This window comes from Bufo gargarizans, chromosome 1, assembly GCF_014858855.1.
Source record: "Bufo gargarizans isolate SCDJY-AF-19 chromosome 1, ASM1485885v1, whole genome shotgun sequence".
NCBI lineage: Eukaryota > Metazoa > Chordata > Amphibia > Anura > Bufonidae > Bufo > Bufo gargarizans.
Window position 1 is genome coordinate 636,691,821 of NC_058080.1, and position 22,914 is coordinate 636,714,734.

The 22,914-nt window shown below is 47.0% G+C and overlaps 1 protein-coding gene across 1 annotated transcript in view; it reads right to left on the reverse strand.

Annotated features, from left to right (window-relative positions):
* The window catches only part of RHOBTB3 (Rho related BTB domain containing 3), a 137,033-nt gene that overhangs the window by 88,675 nt on the left and 25,444 nt on the right, over nt 1-22,914 (reverse strand). Inside the window, exon 3 of the mRNA XM_044275995.1 lies at nt 13,304-13,490. The gene's annotated coding sequence lies outside the window, so the exon portion shown is untranslated. The remainder of the gene's footprint in view (nt 1-13,303; nt 13,491-22,914) is intronic.

The following is a 22,914-nucleotide window of genomic DNA, read 5'->3' on the forward strand; positions in this document are numbered from 1 at the left end:
ATTACTGTAATGCGGCGGCAGCAGGGAGCGCACAGCGTCATAGCAACCAATGATGCCGTGCGCTCCTGCTCTCAGCAGGAATCCAGGCCGCGGTTCCACGGACCGCTTACGGCTGTGAAAAACGGCCGTGTGCATTCGGCCTAAGAATGGAAGGGCTTCCAAAAGAGTACATGTGTATTTGTAATACCATTTCAGGCTTGTTTTTTTTATCTCTTTATCCATGGGATTCACTTTGTGTTTTACATATTAGCACTTCATTTCAGTGTCTCGACAAGACATTTACAGATCCCTAGACTGCACGTGGAGTACTGTGTACAGTTTTGGAATCAGTGTACAATCGTTGGTCCCTGTGATTGCACCCTCTACTTACAAAGAAATGCTCTTCATGACGAAGTTATTCATCACAAAGAGGATTTTTTTTTAAAAATTTGCCGAAGCAGCCGAATAGAATTTATAAATACTTCGCTTATCACTAATAACAATCTTTATTTCTATAGGGCCAACATATTCCACAGCACTTTACAAATCATAGTGTACATGTCCTATATAGTGTCTTATGGATGGGGTTTGAATAAGCCCCACCCATATTGGGGCCAGGACCACAGCTGTATGTGCCGGGATTGTCTCTGGAAATTCAGGAAAATCCTGGCAAATTCAGGATTGTTGGCAACTATGCGAGTATAATGTCGGATTTGTTACAAAACTCATATAGTTGCAAACAGTCCTGAATTTCCAGAAACAATCCCAGCACATATGGCTGGTCCTGGCCCCAAAATGGGTGGGACTTATCCAAACCCCTGCCATAAGTTAATGTTCCCCACCAGTTTGTGGGAGGGTCTAAATACCCCAAATTTAACAACAAAAAAGTTAGTACGTAGATAATCAAAAATTCACACATCAGTGAAGCCCCTGATGGCAAGAGCTTACAATCCATGGGCAATCCCTTTTTTTTTTTTTTTACAATAGTCCAGCCATCACATAAAGCGGCATGAGGCAGTCCTCAGCCAGTATCTATCTGCATAGATAGAAGGTAATTTCAGTGTAAGGAGTGGAGGGAGGGGTACTGATGGACGAAGTGGTCAGCTTCTGAAGAATAGTCCAGTATGGACTAAGCTGAGAAGAGTTAGAATAGGCAGGTAGGTATAGAATAGTTCAATGACTGCAGCATCAGACTACATAGGGTTTGTTTATATGTCTGTTACCATGGAAACACATACAGTAGGTCTGCATAAAAACTCAAGAGTCCAAACAATGGGAATTTCTAATAAATTGATTTCTATTTGCAAAGTTGTTTCATTTTGGCCAATATCAAAATTTGGCTGCAAAGGTGGACACTGGGACTTTCATATGAGATTGGAGGGGGTCCGATTCTAGGCAACCCCACAGATCAGCCGCCTGAAATGGCCACAGGACTCTGGTGAGCACCACATCCCCGTCTTTGTTTTCCAGGCATAGTGTCCTACATATTGGTAGCTGCTGGGCCTGGTATTGCAGCTCAATGCCATTCACTTGATTGGGACTGAGTTACAGTACCGAAATATACAAAATATACATTGATGTGGGCGGTAAACAATGAAGGTGGCGCGGTGCTCACTTGAGTGCTGCATTCCCATCAGTCAGCTGATAAGTGGGAGTGCCGGGAGACGGAGCCCCACCATTCTGATATTGTGATTAATGTCAAAGCCCAGAAAACTCCTTTAATCTAGAACAAACAAAAAAAATCTTTTGGCCATTTACTCCTTTAAGGGGGTTGTCTAACTTAAAAAACAGAAGGAACGCCGTTAGAATAATAAATAATATTATACTCACCACAGTGGACTCTTCCGTTCCAGCGCTGGCACTCCCCACGGGCTTTATTGTTCAGACTGCAACAGTGATGTGCCTTTATGCTGCACATGCCTGCTGCAGTAAATCACTGGCCTCAGTCATATCAGGCCTATACCTGAGGCCAGTGATTGGTTGCAGTTGTCCTGTGCGATATAAGGGCATGTCATCACTAAAACCAAAACATTATGTAATGGCAACAATGGAGGGAAGGATATGAGCACTGGTGCCAAAACGGAGGTGGTTTGAGAAGGTGAGAATAATTAGATAGATAGTTAGATAGAAGATAGATAGATAGATAGATAGATAGATAGATAGATAGATAGGACATAGATATTAGATAGATAGATTGCTATATAGAACATAAATATTAGCTAGATAGATAGATACAACAAACAAAGAATGGCAGTAGCACAGTCAATAGTGAGAGCGAGTGCAATCCCTCCTGAATTTCAGCCAAAAATCCGTAGACAATGTCCAATAGCAAATGATGAGGCAGCACTATAGTGTCTGTGAAGGGTGTTAGACCTGTTTATTTCCCCAGTCGCAATGTTTCAGCCCAGCACAATGAGGTCTTTGTCAAGCCTTAGATAGATAGATAGATATTAGATAGTTAAATAGATATGTAACACCCCAAAGTGGTGATACCACTTCTGGACCTTGCGACTATCTCTATTGGTCTAACCTCATGTCATTTTATGCATTTATTCCAGGTCCTCCACAATGTGCATCTATAATATTGTTTGCAACTGTTATGTTCACGTGTAATGTGTGCCTGGTTCACCAGCAGGTGGCAGAAAATATGGCAGAGCTATCTTAGATAGACTGAAACCTTCCATTCCAGTCTAACCCCCTCTGGAGAGAAGTGGGTGAGTCCTATTTCCTGCAGAAAGGGTGGGGCACAAGTCCAGTTAGTCTCTAGGGGACAGGTGTGCAGGGGCACGTCTCTGCTGGATGTGCCCAAGCCAGCCAGAGCACCCTAAGCTCTGCTGGCCATGGAGTCCGAAGCATAGAGCCTCAGGAGCCAGGAGGAAAGTTCCCTGGCCTAATCTAGAGACAGACCATACAAAGAAAAGTGCAGCATACAAGAAGAAGCAAAGTCATACAGTCAGCCTGTCACTACAGCAGAGCCAGAGAGAAACAGATGTAGCAGAGTGGAGTTTGCCTGCCAGTTTTAATGCTAAAACCTGCTGGGACCAAGACAACGTCTGTAAACAGTTTTGGAGAATGTTTATGCAAAGCAAAGCTGCTGTTTAACTACATACAAGGTCTGGACTCAATCTTTCTTTTGAATCCCTCAATTATTCCCCCTATTAAGGCCTCTTTCACACGAGCGTGACGGATTAGGTCCAGATGTAGAGTTGAGCGGACACCTGGATGTTCGGGTTCGAGAAGTTCGGCCGAACATCCCGGAAATGTTCGGGTTCGGGATCCGAACCCGATCCGAACTTCGTCCCGAACCCGAACCCCATTGAAGTCAATGGGGACCCGAACTTTTCGGCACTAAAAAGGCTGTAAAACAGCCCAGGAAAGAGCTAGAGGGCTGCAAAAGGCAGCAACATGTAGGTAAATCCCCTGCAAACAAATGTGGATAGGGAAATGAATTAAAATAAAAATTAAATAAATAAAAATTAACCAAAATCAATTGGAGAGAGGTCCCATAGCAGAGAATCTGGCTTCACGTCACCCACCACTGTAAGAGTCCATTTTCATAAATTTAGGCCCAGCACCCAGGCAGAGGAGAGAGGTCCCGTAACAGAGAATCTGGCTTCATGTCAGCAGAGAATTAGTCTGCATGTCATAGCAGAGAATGAGGCTTCACGTCAGCCACCACTGCAACAGTCCATTGGCATATATTTAGGCCCAGCACCCAGGCAGAGGAGGGAGGTCCCGTAACAGAGAATCTGTCTTCATGTCAGCAGAGAATCAGTCTGCATGTCATAGCAGAGAATGAGGCTTCACGTCAGCCACCACTGCAACAGTCCATTGGCATATATTTAGGCCCAGCACCCAGGCAGAGGAGGGAGGTCCCGTAACAGAGAATCTGGCTTCATGTCAGCAGAGAATCAGTCTGCATGTCATAGCAGAGAATCAGGCTTCACGTCAGCCACCACTGCAACAGTCCATTGGCATATATTTAGGCCCAGCACACACAGGCAGAGGAGAGAGGTCCCGTAACAGAGAATCTGTCTTCATGTCAGCAGAGAATTAGTCTGCATGTCATAGCAGAGAATGAGGCTTCACGTCAGCCACCACTGCAACAGTCCATTGGCATATATTTAGGCCCAGCACCCAGGCAGAGGAGGGAGGTCCCGTAACAGAGAATCTGGCTTCATGTCAGCAGAGAATCAGTCTGCATGTCATAGCAGAGAATGAGGCTTCACGTCAGCCACCACTGCAACAGTCCATTGGCATATATTTAGGCCCAGCACCCAGGCAGAGGAGGGAGGTCCCGTAACAGAGAATCTGGCTTCATGTCAGCAGAGAATCAGTCTGCATGTCATAGCAGAGAATGAGGCTTCACGTCAGCCACCACTGCAACAGTCCATTGGCATATATTTAGGCCCAGCACACACAGGCAGAGGAGAGAGGTCCCGTAACAGACAATCTGTCTTCATGTCAGCAGAGAATTAGTCTGCATGTCATAGCAGAGAATGAGGCTTCACGTCAGCCACCACTGCAACAGTCCATTGGCATATATTTAGGCCCAGCACACACACAGGCAGAGGAGAGAGGTCCCGTAACAGAGAATCTGTCTTCATGTCAGCAGAGAATTAGTCTGCATGTCATAGCAGAGAATGAGGCTTCACGTCAGCCACCACTGCAACAGTCCATTGGCATATATTTAGGCCCAGCACCCAGGCAGAGGAGAGAGGTCCCGTAACAGACAATCTGGCTTCATGTCAGCAGAGAATCAGTCTGCATGTCATAGCAGAGAATCAGGCTTCACGTCAGCCACCACTGCAACAGTCCATTGTCATATATTTAGGCCCAGCACCCAGGCAGAGGAGGGAGGTCCCGTAACAGAGAATCTGGCTTCATGTCAGCAGAGAATCAGTCTGCATGTCATAGCAGAGAATGAGGCTTCACGTCAGCCACCACTGCAACAGTCCATTGGCATATATTTAGGCCCAGCACACACAGGCAGAGGAGAGAGGTCCCGTAACAGAGAATCTGTCTTCATGTCAGCAGAGAATTAGTCTGCATGTCATAGCAGAGAATGAGGCTTCACGTCAGCCACCACTGCAACAGTCCATTGGCATATATTTAGGCCCAGCACACACAGGCAGAGGAGAGAGGTCCCGTAACAGAGAATCTGGCTTCATGTCAGCAGAGAATCATTCTGCATGTCATAGCAGAGAATCAGGCTTCACGTCACCCAACATTGGAACAGTCCATTGGCATATATTTAGGCCCCGGCACCCAGACACAGGAGAGGTTCATTCAACTTTGGGTAGCCTCGCAATATAATGGTAAAATGAAAATAAAAATAGGATTGAATGAGGAAGTGCCCTGGAGTCCAATAATATATGGTTAAGGGGAGGTAGTTAATGTCTAATCTGGACAAGGGACGGACAGATCCTGTGGGATCCATGCCTGGTTCATTTTTATGAACGTCAGCTTGTCCACATTGGCTGTAGACAGGCGGCTGCGTTTGTCTGTAATGACGCCCCCTGCCGTGCTGAATACACGTTCAGACAAAACGCTGGCCGCCGGGCAGGCCAGCACCTCCAAGGCATAAAAGGCTAGCTCTGGCCACGTGGACAATTTAGAGACCCAGAAGTTGAATGGGGCCGAACCATCAGTCAGTACGTGGAGGGGTGTGCACACGTACTGTTCCACCATGTTAGTGAAATGTTGCCTCCTGCTAACACGTTGCGTATCAGGTGGTGGTGCAGTTAGCTGTGGCGTGTTGACAAAAGTTTTCCACATCTCTGCCATGCTAACCCTGCCCTCAAAGGAGCTGGCATTGACACAGCTGCCTTGGCGACCTCTTGCTCCTCCTCTGCCTTGGCCTTGGGCTTCCACTTGTTCCCCTGTGACATTTGGGAATGCTCTCAGTAGCGCGTCTACCAACGTGCGCTTGTACTCGCGCATCTTCCTATCACGCTCCAGTGCAGGAAGTAAGGTGGGCACATTGTCTTTGTAGCGTGGATCCAGCAGGGTGGCAACCCAGTAGTCCGCACAGGTTAAAATGTGGGCAACTCTGCTGTCGTTGCGCAGGCACTGCAGCATGTAGTCGCTCATGTGTGCCAGGCTGCCCAGGGGTAAGGACAAGCTGTCCTCTGTGGGAGGCGTATCGTCATCGTCCTGCCTTTCCCCCCAGCCACGCACCAGTGATGGACCCGAGCTGCGTTGGGTGCCACCCCGCTGTGACCATGCTTCATCCTCATCCTCCTCCACCTCCTCCTCATCCTCGTCCTCCTCGTCCTCCAGTAGTGGGCCCTGGCTGGCCACATTTGTACCTGGCCTCTGCTGTTGCCAAAAACCTCCCTCTGAGTCACTTCGAAGAGACTGGCCTGAAAGTGCTAAAAATGACCCCTCTTCCTCCTCCTCCTCCTCCTCCTCCTGGGCCACCTCCTCTTCCATCATCGCCCTAAGTGTTTTCTCAAGGAGACATAGAAGTGGTATTGTAACGCTGATAACGGCGTCATCGCCACTGGCCATGTTGGTGGAGTACTCGAAACAGCGCAACAGGGCACACAGGTCTCGCATGGAGGCCCAGTCATTGGTGGTGAAGTGGTGCTGTTCTGTAGTGCGACTGACCCGTGCGTGCTGCAGCTGAAACTCCACTATGGCCTGCTGCTGCTCGCACAGTCTGTCCAGCATGTGCAAGGTGGAGTTCCACCTGGTGGGCACGTCGCATATGAGGCGGTGAGCGGGAAGGCCGAAGTTACGCTGTAGCGCAGACAGGCGAGCAGCAGCAGGATGTGAACGCCGGAAGCGCGAACAGACGGCCCGCACTTTATGCAGCAGCTCTGACATGTCGGGGTAGTTGTGAATGAACTTCTGCACCACCAAATTCAGCACATGCGCCAAGCAAGGGATGTGCGTCAAATTGGCTAGTCCCAGAGCTGCAACGAGATTTCGCCCATTATCGCACACCACCAGGCCGGGCTTGAGGCTCACCGGCAGCAACCACTCGTCGGTCTGTTGTTCTATACCCCGCCACAACTCCTGTGCGGTGTGGGGCCTGTCCCCCAAACATATGAGTTTCAGAATGGCCTGCTGACGTTTACCCCGGGCTGTGCTGAAGTTGGTGGTGAAGGTGTGTGGCTGACTGGATGAGCAGGTGGAAGAAGAGGAGGAGGAAGCCGAGAAGGAGGAGGTGGCAACAGGAGGCAAAGAATGTTGCCCTGCGATCCTTGGCGGCGGAAGGACGTGCGCCAAACAGCTCTCCGCCTGGGGCCCAGCTGCCACTACATTTACCCAGTGTGCAGTTAGGGAGATATAGCGTCCCTGGCCGTGCTTACTGGTCCACGTATCTGTGGTTAGGTGGACCTTGCCACAGATGGCGTTGCGCAGTGCACACTTGATTTTATCGGATACTTGGTTGTGCAGGGAAGGCACGGCTCTCTTGGAGAAGTAGTGGCGGCTGGGAACAACATACTGTGGGACAGCAAGCGACATGAGCTGTTTGAAGCTGTCTGTGTCCACCAGCCTAAATGACAGCATTTCATAGGCCAGTAGTTTAGAAATGCTGGCATTCAGGGCCAGGGATCGAGGGTGGCTAGGTGGGAATTTACGCTTTCTCTCAAATGTTTGTGAGATGGAGAGCTGAACGCTGCCGTGTGACATGGTTGAGACGCTTGGTGACGGAGGTGGTGGTGGTGGTGTTGGTGGTACATCCCCTGTTTGCTGGGCGGCAGGTGCCAACGTTCCTCCAGAGGCGGAGGAAGAGGCCGAGGCGGCAGCAGCAGAAGAGGCCGAGGCGGCAGCAGCAGAAGAGGTAGCAGGGGGAGCCTGAGTGACTTCCTTGGTTTTAAGGTGTTTACTCCACTGCAGTTCATGCTTTGCATGCAGGTGCCTGGTCATGCAGGTTGTGCTCAGGTTCAGAACGTTAATGCCTCGCTTAAGGCTCTGATGGCACAGCGTGCAAACCACTCGGGTCTTGTCGTCAGCACATTGTTTGAAGAAGTGCCATGCCAGGGAACTCCTTGAAGCTGCCTTTGGGGTGCTCGGTCCCAGATGGCGGCGGGCAGTAGCAGGCGGAGTCTCTTGGCGGCGGGTGTTCTGCTTTTGCCCACTGCTCCCTCTTTTGCTACGCTGTTGGCTCGGTCTCACCACTGCCTCTTCCTCCGAACTGTGAAAGTCAGTGGCACGACCTTCATTCCATGTGGGGTCTAGGACCTCATCATCCCCTGCATCGTCTTCCACCCAGTCTTGATCCCTGACCTCCTGTTCAGTCTGCACACTGCAGAAAGACGCAGCAGTTGGCACCTGTGTTTCGTCATCATCAGAGACATGCTGAGGTGGTATTCCCATGTCCTCATCATCAGGAAACATAAGTGGTTGTGCGTCAGTGCATTCTATATCTTTCACCGCTGGGGAAGGGCTAGGTGGATGCCCTTGGGAAACCCTGCCAGCGGAGTCTTCAAACAGCATAAGAGACTGCTGCATAACTTGAGGCTGAGACAGTTTCCCTGGTATGCATGGGGGTGATGTGACAGACTGATGGGGTTGGTTTTCAGGCGCCATCTGTGCGCTTTCTGCAGAAGACTGGGTGGGAGATAATGTGAACGTGCTGGATCCACTGTCGGCCACCCAATTGACTAATGCCTGTACCTGCTCAGGCCTTACCATCCTTAGAACGGCATTGGGCCCCACCATATATCGCTGTAAATTCTGGCGGCTACTGGGACCTGAGGTAGTTGGTACACTAGGACGTGTGGATGTGGCAGAACGGCCACGTCCTCTCCCAGCACCAGAGGGTCCACTAACACCACCACGACCATGTCCACGTCCGCGTCCCTTACTAGATGTTTTTCTCATTGTTATGGTTCACCACAACAACAAAAATATTATTTGGCCCAATGTATTGTATTCAAATTCAGCGGGATATAAATTTGAGGCCTAGTATTTAGGCGCTGGGTGACCGGTATGGATTTACTAACAGAATTAGACTTGGAAATGCACAGTAGCGTGTGTGTGAAGTTATTCTGAATGACCCTATGTGCACCTTGAATATTATATACCCTTTTAGGGATAGATTTCAAATAGCTCTGATATAGCAGAAACCACTAAATTATGAAATTGCTAAATTGGGAATTGTATTTCAACCCAGAACAAAAAATGTGCTTTGACGGACACTAAATAACTTTCCCAGCCACAACAGGACAGCGGTAACGAGAGATTTAGCGGGATATAAATTTGAGGCCTAGTATTTAGGCGCTGGGTGACCGGTATGGATTTAGCTGACAGAATTAGACTTGGAAATGCACAGTAGCGTGTGTGTGAAGTTATTCTGAATGACCCTATGTGCACCTTGAATATTATATACCCTTTTAGGGATAGATTTCAAATAGCTCTGATATAGCAGGAACCACTAAATTATGAAATTGCTAAATTGGGAATTGTACTTCAACCCAGAACAAAAAATGTGCTTTGACGGACACTAAATAACTTTCCCAGCCACAACAGTACAGCGGTAACGAGAGATTTAGCGGGATATAAATTTGAGGCCTAGTATTTAGGCGCTGGGTGACCGGTATGGATTTAGCGACAGAATTAGACTTGGAAATGCACAGTAGCGTGTGTGTGAAGTTATTCTGAATGACCCTATGTGCACCTTGAATATTATATACCCTTTTAGGGATAGATTTCAAATAGCTCTGATATAGCAGGAACCACTAAATTATGAAATTGCTAAATTGGGAATTGTACTTCAACCCAGAACAAAAAATGTGCTTTGACGGACACTAAATAACTTTCCCAGCCACAACAGGACAGCGGTAACGAGAGATTTAGCGGGATATAAATTTGAGGCCTAGTATTTAGGCGCTGGGTGACCGGTATGGATTTAGTGACAGAATTAGACTGGGATATGGCCAAAAAATAACCACACTATTGCTGGTTAAATGCACTTGGTGACGGGCGCAGCTTGCCCCTGATGTAGTATATGGCCAAAAAATGAACAGACTATTGCTGGTTAAATGCACTTGGTGTCACAGCTTGACAAACCACACTACTGAGGGTTAAATGCACTTGGTGACGGGCGCAGCTTGCCCCTGATGTAGTATATGGCCAAAAAATGAACAGACTATTGCTGGTTAAATGCACTTGGTGACGGGCGCAGCTTGCCCCTGATTTAGTATATGGCCAAAAAATGAACAGACTATTGCTGGTTAAATGCACTTGGTGTGATAGCTTGACCAACCACACTACTGAGGGTTAAATGCACTTGGTGACGGGCGCAGCTTGCCCCTGATGTAGTATATGGCCAAAAAATGAACAGACTATTGCTGGTTAAATGCACTTGGTGACGGGCGCAGCTTGCCCCTGATTTAGTATATGGCCAAAAAATGAACAGACTATTGCTGGTTAAATGCACTTGGTGTGATAGCTTGACCAACCACACTACTGAGGGTTAAATGCACTTGGTGACGGGCGCAGCTTGCCCCTGATGTAGTATATGGCCAAAAAATGAACAGACTATTGCTGGTTAAATGCACTTGGTGTCACAGCTTGACGAACCACACTACTGAGGGTTAAATGCACTTGGTGACGGGCGCAGCTTGCCCCTGATGTAGTATATGGCCAAAAAATAAACAGACTATTGCTGGTTAAATGCACTTGGTGTGACAGCTTCACCCTGATGTAGGCTTTAGCCAAAAAACAACCACACCATTGAGGGTTAAATGCACTTGGTGACAGGCGCAGCTTGCCCCTGATTTAGTATATGGCCAAAAAATGAACAGACTATTGCTGGTTAAATGCACTTGGTGTGACAGCTTCACCCTGATGTAGGCTTTAGCCAAAAAACAACCACACCATTGAGGGTTAAATGCACTTGGTCGCAGCTTGGATGCACTTGGTCGCAGCACCGCACAAGACACAAAATGGCCGCCGATCACCCCAGAAAAAAGTGACTGACAAACGGTCTGGGCAGCCTAAAAACAGTGAGTGAGCATTTGAATTTCAGCAGCTCAATGATGCACAGCTGCAGATCGATCGATTAATCAAGTGAAGTCCTTTGGAGGAGTTAATCTGCCTAATCTCGCCCTACTGTCGCAGCCGCAACCTCTCCCTACGCTAATCAGAGCAGAGTGACGGGCGGCGCTATGTGACTCCAGCTTAAATAGAGGCTGGGTCACATGGTGCTCTGGCCAATCACAGCCATGCCAATAGTAGGCATGGCTGTGACGGCCTCTTGGGGCAAGTAGTATGACGCTTGTTGATTGGCTGCTTTGCAGCCTTTCAAAAAGCGCCAAGAAAGCGTCACAAAAGCGCCAAGAAAGCGACGAACACCGAACCCGGACTTTTACGAAAATGTCCGGGTTCGGGTCCGTGTCACGGACACCCCAAAATTCGGTACGAACCCGAACTATACAGTTCGAGTTCGCTCATCCCTATCCAGATGCGTTCAGGGTGCATTCAGTGAAACTCGCACTATTTTGCAAGCAAGTTCAGTCAGTTTTGTCTGCGATTGCGTTCAGTTGTTCAGTTTCTTCCGCACGGGTGCAATGCGTTTTGATGCATTTTTCACACGCATGCTAAAAAACTGAAGGTTTACAAACAACATCTCTTAGCAACCATCAGTGAAAAACGCATCGCACCCGCACTTGCTTCCGGATGCAATGCGTTTTTCACACAGCCCATTCACTTCTATGGGGCCTGGGCTGCGTGAAAAACGCAGAATATAGAACATGCTGCGATTTTTACGCAATGCAGAACTGATGCGTGAAAAACAATGCTCATGTACACAGACCTATTGAAATGAATGACGTTCACGTCACGTATTGCACCCGCTCTGAAAACTCGCTCGTGTGAAAGGGGCCTAATTTCTTCAGAGCTAAAGCCTGGGGTCCAGCAGTATCCAGGTAGGAGCACCGTGACACAACACTACACCCCATAGCATTCCTACACCTGGGACGTGTAATATAGAGGACCCTAGGGAAAGGCGCCCGTTGCAGATAGATAGATAGATAGAACGATAGATAATAGATAGATAATAGACAGATAGATTAAAAAAAACGTAGATTCTCAACCAAAAATAAGCATATATACAAAGTCTATACTCATGTTCGATGTTATGATTTACAGCTGAGAAAACTGCAGGTTAGCTATGAGGTTTGGTAAAGATTAACTTCACATACACTTTGGCCCAAAGACCTTCAGGTATTTATGCTGCCTTCTAAATATGTGATAAGAGATTATGAAAGACAATACATATAACTTTACTAACACTGTTTTTGACAGGGATATCCTGGAAGGCGTTTATTGAGAGACATTCTTTGTTGGATGGAGCCAGGCACATAGGAATGTCTCTGTGTGAAAGACGACAATGAAATATAAGATGCTTAACTTACAGAAGCCCCTTATAGAAAAATTTCCTAATACACACTTTATGAGACATTTTGGAAGCACAAGATACTGTTGCCACTGTTGATCACACAATTTACAGGATCATTAAGGACATGTTCATACAGGTTTTTTTTTACCCAGATTGTGGTCTTTTTTATCATGAGCAGAAATCAATTCCTGCAGCAGAAATACAAGGATTTTGCCGCAGGTTCCACAGCAAAAATACACCTTGGATTTTTCGGACATGTTTCAGCTACGTGAACGTGACTTCACAATGGTACACTGAAGTGCCTATTGATTAAGTATGACAAAATGGAACAACTGTGAGGAACACTGCAGCAAGACCCCTAAATTGGTGATTTTTGGCACAATTGTGGCGCTCTACACATAAGAAATTCTCCCCTGTTGTCTTATTCCATTACTTACATACAGCAGCCTCAGAGTGTAGCATAAGAGGCTGTCCCTTGTGCCACAAGTGGTTATGGGCTTTGTATTGATCTGCTAGCTCAAACAATTTCAGTAAGTAACATAGTAATATAGTTTATAAGGCTGAAAAAAAGGCATCTGTCCATCCAGTTCAGGCTGTTATCCTGCAAGTTGATCCAGAGGAAGGCAAAAAAAAAAAAAACTGTGAGGTAGAAGCCAATTTTCCCCACTTTTGGGGAACAAATTCCTTCCCGACTCCAATCAGGCAATCAGAATAACTCCCTGGATCAACTGACCCCTCTCTAGTAGCTATATCCTGTAATATTATTACACTCCAGAAATACATCCAGGCCCCTCTTGAACTCTTTTAGTGAACTCCCCATCACCACCTCCTCACGCAGAGAGTTCCATAGTCTCACTGCTCTTACCGTAAAGAATCCTCTTCTATGTTTGTGTACAAACCTTCTTTCCTCCAGACACAGAGGACGTCCCCTCATTAAGGTACAGCAATAGTAATACTTATACTCACCTCTGAAACCAAATGCTAATACGATTACTGGTACACATCGGGGACTGAATATCTGTTTCAACAAAGGAGGGAAATTGTTCTTAATATCCAGAAATAAAGGTTTGTTCTCGATTGCAAACTTTAATAATATGATATCTCCTCCTGCAACCGTGGCCAGAGAGCTCTGCAAATCACTGGCAAACGTATCCTAGAAAAGAGCATATAGTTTATACAATTATTAAAATGCTTCCTATATGTATAATTCTTGTGTCCTTACATGGTACAAAGTTTACTCTATAATGTAGTACATTCAGAAAACCTATAATTATTACAGATAACACAATGAACTTTTGTACAGGGGTGCAGAGGTAGCAATTGCACAAGGCCCAGTTGCCACATAAGAAGATATCAGTTTTATTAATGGCTCATGGTAGGTGGTGGTCCTGTTACAGGTTTTGCATTGAGGTCCAGACATTTCATGTTTTGCTTCTGGCTGATGGCTACGTCCTGTAAGTCCTGTATAGACAGATCAGGAGCAAAAAAATACTGTTAGAGGCAAAGAGGGGGCTGGAAGGGGGAACATGTCTCAGCCTTGGGGTGAATCTACCAAGGCATCTATGTGGTTACACATTGTGTGTATGGCAGTGTATTTTATAAGCAATCAAGCTCATAGATGTTTAAGTCCCCAAGTGAGACTAAAATAGAAAGTTTGCAATAAAAAGGGCAGGGATTGTTGTGTGGCTAGGGCAATTCTCTGGGAAGTGAGTGGCCATAAAAGTGTTCGATCCCAACACCCAAATCATTATACAATTTTTTAGGACGCAAGTTTTACCTATTAGTATATTTTTTTTGTGTGTTTGGAAACCGGAGTACCCGGAGGAAACCCATGCAAACATGTGGATAACGTACAAATTCCATGCAGATGTTGTCCCTGGTCAGATTCAGTCCCAGCACGCCAGTGCTAATCACTGAGCCGCCCTGAAAAGAAAACATACCGATCTTTTCCCCATAAAATGCTTTATTATGTGAAAAAAAGAAAAATAGAAAAAAGTGCACATAACTGGTGTCACAGTGAACTGTGTCATGTTCCTGTGACCCTGTATATATCTGGTCAATGTGCTTCTATTAGGCAGTGTGTTCTGTCTTAGATATTGGAGGTTGTAGTGACGGTCTTCACATCTCCCTGTTACCAGAGATTAGCTGTGCTGATGACCACTCGGGAAATGTTAGGTTTGGGATGTCAACACTTTTAAAGGGATCTCAGTGGTCTGACCGTGCTTCAAAGCATTCCTCTCTGCAGGGGTAGTGAACCCCGGCCCCTGCTAGTGAAAGTACAGACAGGGGAGGGAGGATGTGTTTCTGGATATCTCTGAGACTGGGGGTAGTAGTTGGTTGTTGGGAGATGTGACAACGAACTGAGAAGTTCTCTCCTCCTGGATTTGCCTGAATACGGGAACTTGGAATATCTGTAACTTTACCTGCAACTTCATGTATGAACTCCAATAAACTGCTCACGGGTGACAACTCCTATTGCTCAGTGTCTATCTTCATCGGTTATGAGCCGATTTTGTAACAAATAGTATCACCACATCCGTTGTTTTGAACTATAAAATTATCACATTATTTATCCCGAATGGTGGATTCAGCTAAAAAAACAACAGATATATAACAAGAATTGCTCTTTTATGTTCATCTAGCATCCAAAAAATGTATAAAAAGCAATCAAATGGTGGTAAAACATGGTACTTAAAGAGGACCTTTCAACACTCCTGACATGCCTGTTTTAATAGCTTCAGGTATTCCCCATGTAATAGCAATTCTGGAGTCTCTATTCTTATGGCTCTATGTTGTGTCATTCCTTTATTATTTCTACTAGAAGATATGAATGAATTGCTAGCGGTCTGCAGTAAGGGTACAGAGGGGAGGTAACCAGTTGAGGGTGTGTACCGTCACAGACTCACTCTATCCAATCATTGCTGCCATTTTCAGACTGTGCAGGTACACCTCCCCCCAACTAGTTACCACCCCTCTGTACCCTTACTGCAGACTGCTAGCAATTCAGTCATAACTTCTAGTAGAAATAATAAAGGAATGGTACAACGTAAAACCATAAGACTAGATGCTCCAGAATTGTTATTACATGGGGAATGCATGAAGCTATTAAAACAGGCATGTCAAGAGCGGTGACAGGTCCTCTTTAACCCATCCTGCTAAAAACATGCCCTCAAACAGCTCCACTGATGGAAAAATAAAACCAGAAAATAACCAATGCTTGGTCTTTAAAGAGGTTGTCCGGTTTCTGATACTGATAACCTAATTGCTGTCGGCATTGCAGCGGCAAGCAAGTGTAACTACAGCTCCTCCGTCTCAATCTGATATTGATGACCTATCCTGAGGATAGGTTATCAGTATCCAGTGCCGTATCTATAGTGGTTGCAGCGGTCGCAATTGCAACAGTGCCCCTAAGCTAGTCTGCAGAAGGCGGGGGGATGGTGAGTGAAGTGCTGTACTCACCCCTCTTCCCTTGTCTTCTCTGGTCCAGCGTTGCACTGTCCTGAAGCATACAGTGTCAGGATGTAATGCGCACACTATGTCCTGACGCTGCACGTAGTCAGGTGACAGCGTAGCTAGGTCCCGGAGAAGACCAGGGAGCAGGACTGCAGGAGAGGACGCCAGACCTGGAGAATGGTGGCGGACAGTGGCGTAGGGATCGCCATAGCAACCATAGCAGTGGCTATGGGGCCCTACGCCACTGGGGGCCCGTCCGGACCGCACAGTAAAAACACACAGGCAGCCAGGCCCGACCGCCCGCCCAGTGTAGTGGGCGGGGCGTGGGCGGTCCGCGGCTCGGGCCTGGCTGGGGGGAAGGCAAGGAGGAGTAGTCAGGTCAGGACTGGAGGCTGAAGCAGGCGGGCCTGGGGCTCACTGCCGCACGAGCAGAAGAGGTAGGTAACTAGAGGGGGGAGGAGGAGGAGGCGGACTCAGGCGGTGAAGGGGCGGGACCGGACCGTGGAGGGGGCGGGGCTGAGCCAGGCCGTGGAGGGGGGGTTACCTGTTGTGGAGGGACTAGGGAGGGAGAGGGAGTGCTGCTGCACTGGCGCCAGTCAGATTAGCGCTATCTCTATCTGAGTCGCTCTGTCACTGACCTGACATCAGTGACATTGCTCCGCCTCTCCCCTCCTTTCTTATGATGGACAGTGACCAGCAACAGGACGGCCCGATGTAGGCGGAGCTATAATAGCCCCGCCCCCTTTTCTGCCCGCGATTCCTGCTGCCTGAAGTTGAACCTTCCCTGCCCAGCATGCTGAACACCAGTTGGATTGCCACAACTGCACCAGTGATGTGAGTGGCAGGGGAAGTAACTGGGGTTATATTCAGCTTTCCCAGACTGTGCACATGTGACCTGCAGTACAGTAGGAAAGCTGGGTGAATTATATCATGAGATGTCATCCAGCTTCCCTGCTATCCTGCATGGCACAAGTGCAGAGGCATTAGAGTATGGGGGAGAGGCACAGCAGGAAAGCTGGGTGTCTATATATGTGTGCGTCCATGTATGTGGTGACTGTGTGTATGACTGCGTCCATGTATGTGGAGAGTGTGTGTATGAGCGCGTCCGTGTATGACTGCGTCCATGTATGTGGAGAGTGCGTGTATGACTGCGTCCATGTATGTGGAGAGTGCGTGTATGACTGCGTCCGTGTATGTGGAGAGTGCGTGTATGACTGCGTCCATGTATGTGGAGAGTGCGTGTATGACTGCGTCCATGTATGTGGAGAGTGCGTGTATGACTGTGTCCATGTATGTGGAGTGTGTGTGTATGACTGCGTCCATGTATGTGGAGAGTGCGTGTGTGACTGCGTCTGTGTATGTGGAGAGTGCGTGTGTGACTGCGTCCATGTATGTGGAGAGTGCGTGTATGACTGCATCCATGTATGTGGAGTGTGTGTGTATGACTGCGTCCATGTATGTGGAGAGTGCGTGTATGACTGCGTCCATGTATGTGGAGAGTGCGTGTATGACTGCGTCCATGTCTACGGAGAGTGCGTGTATGACTGCGTCCATGTATGTGGAGAGTGCGTGTATGACTGCGACCATGTATGTGGAGAGTGCGTGTATGACTGCGTCCATGTATGTGGAGTGTGTGTGTATGACTGCGTCCATGTATGTGGAGAGTGTGTATGACTACGTCCGTGTATGTGGGGAGTGCGTGTATGACTGCGTCCGTGTATGTGGGGAGTGCGTGTATGAGCGCGTCCGTGTATGTGGGGAGTGCGTGTATGACTGCGTCCGTGTATGTGGGGAGTGCGTGTATGAGCGCGTCCGTGTATGTGGAGAGTGCGTGTATGACTGCGTCCATGTATGTGGAGAGTGTGTGCATGACTGCGTCCGTGTATGTGGAGAGTGTGTGCATGACTGCGTCCATGTATGTGGAGAGTGCGTGTATGACTGCGTCCATGTATGTGGAGAGTGTGTGTATGACTGCGTCCATGTATGTGGAGAGTGTGTGCATGACTGCGTCCATGTATGTGGAGAGTGTGTGCATGACTGCGTCCGTGTATGTGGAGAGTGTGTGTATGACTGCGTCCATGTATGTGGAGAGTGTGTGCATGACTGCGTCCATGTATGTGGAGAGTGCGTGTGTATGACTGCGTCCATGTATGTGGAGAGTGTGTGTATGACTGCGTCCATGTATGTGGAGAGTGTGTGTATGACTGCGTCCATGTATGTGGTATGAAAGGTACAGAGGCTAAAATACTTGTGGATATGTAGAGGTAAATCAGACTCATCTATTACAATTGCAGCGCAGGTTTTAAAGGGGTTGAGTTGAATATAAACTCCGTCAGCAACTGGAAATGTCAAAAAACAGTCGTGCTAAAAATGACAGTAAATACAGTAAATAAAAAGTCTTTGTGAAGAAGTGTGTGTGGGGGGGCCCCGTACAAAAATTTGCTATGGGGCCCAGTCAGTTCTAGTTACGCCTCTGGTGGCGGAGCAGGAGAGATAAGTTAATTTATTTAAATTAAGGTCTGATCTGAGGTCTGATGGGGTTCTGGTGTGGAGGTGTGATGGGGGTCTGACATGGAGGTCTGAGCTGAGATCTGATATGGAGGGGGGGGGGGGGGATCAGCCATAGAGTCCTGATCTGAGGTCTGAGGCAGGGATCTGACATGGAGATCTAAACGGCATGTGATCTGAGGTTTGATATATGAGGGGTCTGACATGTAGGTCTAATGGGGGTTTTGATTTGAGGTCTGATATGAAAGGGAGACTCACATGGAGGCCTAATCGGAGGTCTGATATGGAAGGGGGTCTCACATGGAGGCCTTATCTGAGGTCTGATGTGGGGGTCTGACATGGAGGTCTAAAGGGGGTCTGATATGGAGATCTAATGGGGGTCTGATCTTAGGTCTGATCTGAGGTCTGATATTGAGGTATGACATGGAGGTCTAAAGGTGGTCAGATCTAAGGTCTGATATGGGGGGTCTAACATGAAGGTCTGATGGGGGTCTCACCTGAGGTTTGATATTCTGAGGATCTGATATGGGGGTTTGATTTGAAGTCTGATATGATGGTCTGATTTTATAAAGGGTTGTGATCTGAAGATCTGATATGGGTCTAATTTGAGGTCTGACATGGGGGTATGATTTGAGGTCTATCATCCACCTTTGCCTCCCACTAGTTTTGCTCAAAAGCAACACTGGTGAAACATTATAGTCAGGTGTATAGTTTGGTGCAGGGTAGGAATATGTTGGGGCAGAGGAAGCATAAACAAGCCCAACCGCCCTTTCCCCCTTCACACACACACACATACACACACACAGAAACACACCCACACACCTTAGCCAAGGTCTTTAAATACAGGATTAGTGTAGGGCACTGAATCTTTTGCCCTAGGTGGTAGTGATGAGAAGTTCGGATCTTTCACATGAATCGGTTCATTTGAATCAGCTCATTCAAATGAACCGATTCATGAATCGGATCTTCGGTTCACTTCATGAGCCGGCAGAGGCAAGTGAACTGAAGATCAATGCGCATGCTCAGCTCATCGAATCTTCGGTTCACTTGCTGAGTCGGCTCTCAAGTGAGCCGAAGGTCAGGAGGGACTGGCTTCTGGCAAACACAGCTCTGCTGCAGTGAAGTAGACTGTGATAATTGTCTGAGAGTTTTAGTTAAAAGAATTGTGTCACCGAGTCCCTACCAGACTTCCTGCTCTGCTACATGCTAGATTAATGCCCCCCCTTCCCCCCGGACGGACGGACTTACAGGGAGCCGCAGAGCAGGGAGCCTGGCAGGGACTCGGTGACACAGTCTCTGACTCATTCGATTCTTTTATCTAATAGACTCAGACGATTCTCTGAGTCCCTGCGACTCCCCCTGTGCTGGTAGGCAGTGCTGGCTGCCTCTGATTGGTTGGAGGGAGGGGCGGGGCTAGCGTCCACTGGAGGCTCCTATTACACTGCCTGCTGCTGATCTGACTGAGCCGTTTCATTCGGATCAGCTCAGTCAGAGGAACCGACTCTTCCGGATCAGGGAACTGAATCGGTTCAAAAGAACGATTCGTCCATGATCCGGACATCACTACTAGGTGGAAAAAATTCTAGTTATGCTTCTGATTAGTTAAAGGGATTGTCCCATGAGGATACGGCATGCTCCTAACTCAAGAACAGGACCACGTTGTGTGCTGTACTGAAAGGAATCAGGACCGCAGGACGCACATAAGCAGCTCTCTCCACTCACTGCTATGGGACTTCTGAAAGTAGCCAAGTAAGTGTGCTCAGCTATTTTTAGAAGTCCCATAGCAGTGAATGGAGAGCGCTCCACATGCACCACCTGGTCTCCATTCAATGCAACCTGCAATAGAGTCCAGTTCTTGAGATAGCAGGGGTTACCAGAGATGGGATATATCCTGTAGATATGCCATTCATTTTCCTTTTTTTTTTTTTCTATTATAATGTACATAGCATCAGTAGGATTCTGTTAATGGACCATCAGTCACAGGTCGAAATAAAACACAGTAAATTGCTTTAGAGATGAACTAGAGATGCACTTTAAATAATAAATAAGTCCATGATGTTGCTGCCCATCAAAACACTCCTTCTGAAAGGTTTCTTTAGTTCCTCTACTAATGTCATGTCAATTGAGGAAAGCTTTGCATAAAATTAGATATTCATACTTGCACATACTCCTTTTGTTACGGAAGGGCAACTCTACCCACTTAAAGGGGTTTTCCAGGCTTTTAATATTGATGATCTATCCTCATGATAGGTCATCACTATCTGATCGGCAGGGGTGCCATACCAGCTGCATGAAGAGAAGGCACGCTCCATGCACGCGTGCCGTCTCCTGTCTCTCTTCGTGCTTGCCACAGACATAGCAACAGCGAGTAGGAAGAGAGACAGCATGACGCACATGACTTGTGCCTTCTCTTCATACCCCCACCGATATGATATTGATGACCTATCCTGGGGATAGGTCATCAAGATTAAAAGCCTGGAAAACCCCTTTAAAATGCATCCACAAAGTTTTCAGACCATATCACTTTTTTTACATTTTGGTATGTTGCTGCCTTGTACTAAAAGTAACCAAAAAAGTAAAAGTAACCCCCCCCCCCTTCCCATTCTGCATTCAATACCCCATAATAAAGGGAAAACAGAGCTTTAGAAATTAGTGCAAATTTATTTAAAAAAAGAAAAACAAAAATTTCACATGAACAAGTATTTAGACCCTTTGCTATGACTTTTGGCATTTAGCTCTGGGGGCCTTCCATTTCTCTTGCTCATTTTTAAGATGTTTCTACACCTTGATTAGAGTTCAACTGTAGTAAATTCAGTTGATTGCACATGATTTGGAAAGATACACCTCTGTCTATGGTATATAGGGCCTCACACATGAAGTGCCGTATATACGCATGCCTTATATACCATAGACAGAGGTGTATCTTTCCAAATCAGCTGCACAGGCGATATGTCCGCCCCTGGGCTTAGTTTTTGCTCTGTCATGCACTGTCAACTGTGAGGCCTTATATACCATAGACAGAGGTGTATCTTTCCAAATCCACTTCAACTGGAACCGACATCAGTAAAAGTTGTTGGACAAAAGAGTTGTATCTTACCACTGTCTACCTCATTATTACTACTATTGGTTGTACCACCATTAACGGTACTGCCGTCACGACAAATACCATCAAGGGACTCAGCCGCAACAAGCAGCCTAAGCACCGCTAACATCAAGGGCACCTCAACCACCATCTTGGCTGATGCTTCCTACCACAGAGCGTGCCCCGGAGGATTTCGTGCTGTCCACCTCAACACTGTGCTGCCAGCCCAGGGAGGCTTTCTGCTAACCGTGAGTAAACTGATGAACTGTGTGTTATTATTTGGCCCCTTATCGGTCCACTGTGCACCTCATGTGTTGCCCCTGCGCTAGTGGCTGGCTGCACTATGTTATTTATGTTTGTACATGAACCCCTGAATTGTAAGGCGCTGCGAAATATGTTGGCTCTATATAAATAAAGATTATTATTATTATAGCTACTGTGAAATGGGCACAGATATGGGCATAACTGCTATGACGTGGCACATATCTGGGCATACGTGATGTGAAGGGGACACATATCTGGGCATAAGTGCTGTGAACAGGGCACGTATCTGAGCATAACTGCTGTGAAGTGGGCATCTGTGGGCATAACTACTGTGAAGTGGGCACATCTGTGCATAGCTACTTTGAAGGGGACATTGTGGGCATTACTACTATGTGCAGGTACAAAGGAGGAATAATTACTATGTGGGGGCATTAAGGGGACTGGTTGTGTATATTTATTCTTTGGGCAGAGTTAGAGGTGTGATCTAGTATTAAAAAAAATAAATATGTACATACTGTAAACATATTGACCAATATTAAGATGTTTTTTTATTTGTACATACAGTATATGTTTATATTTGTATGTGTGGTTTGGGCGGGCCCAGGTACATTCCTTGCACAGGGGCCCTCTGCTGTTTGTGTCCGCCCCTGACTAAGCCATTAGGAGGAAAGAACTGCCTGTAGAGCTAAGAGACAGGATTGTGTGAAGGAACAAATCTGGAGAAGGGTAGAAAATAAATTCTGCCGCACTGTAAGTTCCCAAGAACTACCACAATTCTTAAATGGAAAGAGTTTGGAACATCCAGAACAGAACTTTTCCTGGAGCTGGCTGCCCCACCAAACTAAGTAACCTGGGGAGAATGGCCTTGGTAACAGAGGTGTCCAAGAACCCAATGGCCGCTGTGCCTGAGCTCCAAATATCCTGTGTGCAAACGGGAGAATCTTCCAGGTCAACCATTACTGCGGTACTCCACCAATCTGGGCTTTATGACAGAGTGGTCAGAAAGAAGCCTCTCCTCAGTAAAAGACACATGAAATCCCACCTGTGGTTTGCAAAAAAATCACCTAAAGGACTCTAAGACTGTGAGAAACAAGATTATATGATCTAAGTAAAGTGTCTGAAGGCTTATATCAATACAAGATTTAAAAAAATATATTTTCAATAAATGAAAAGATTTTGAACATTCTGTTTTAACTTTTTCATTATGGGGTATTGAGAGCAGAATGATGGGGGAAAACCGATTTTTTTTAGCACAAGGCCGCAACATAAC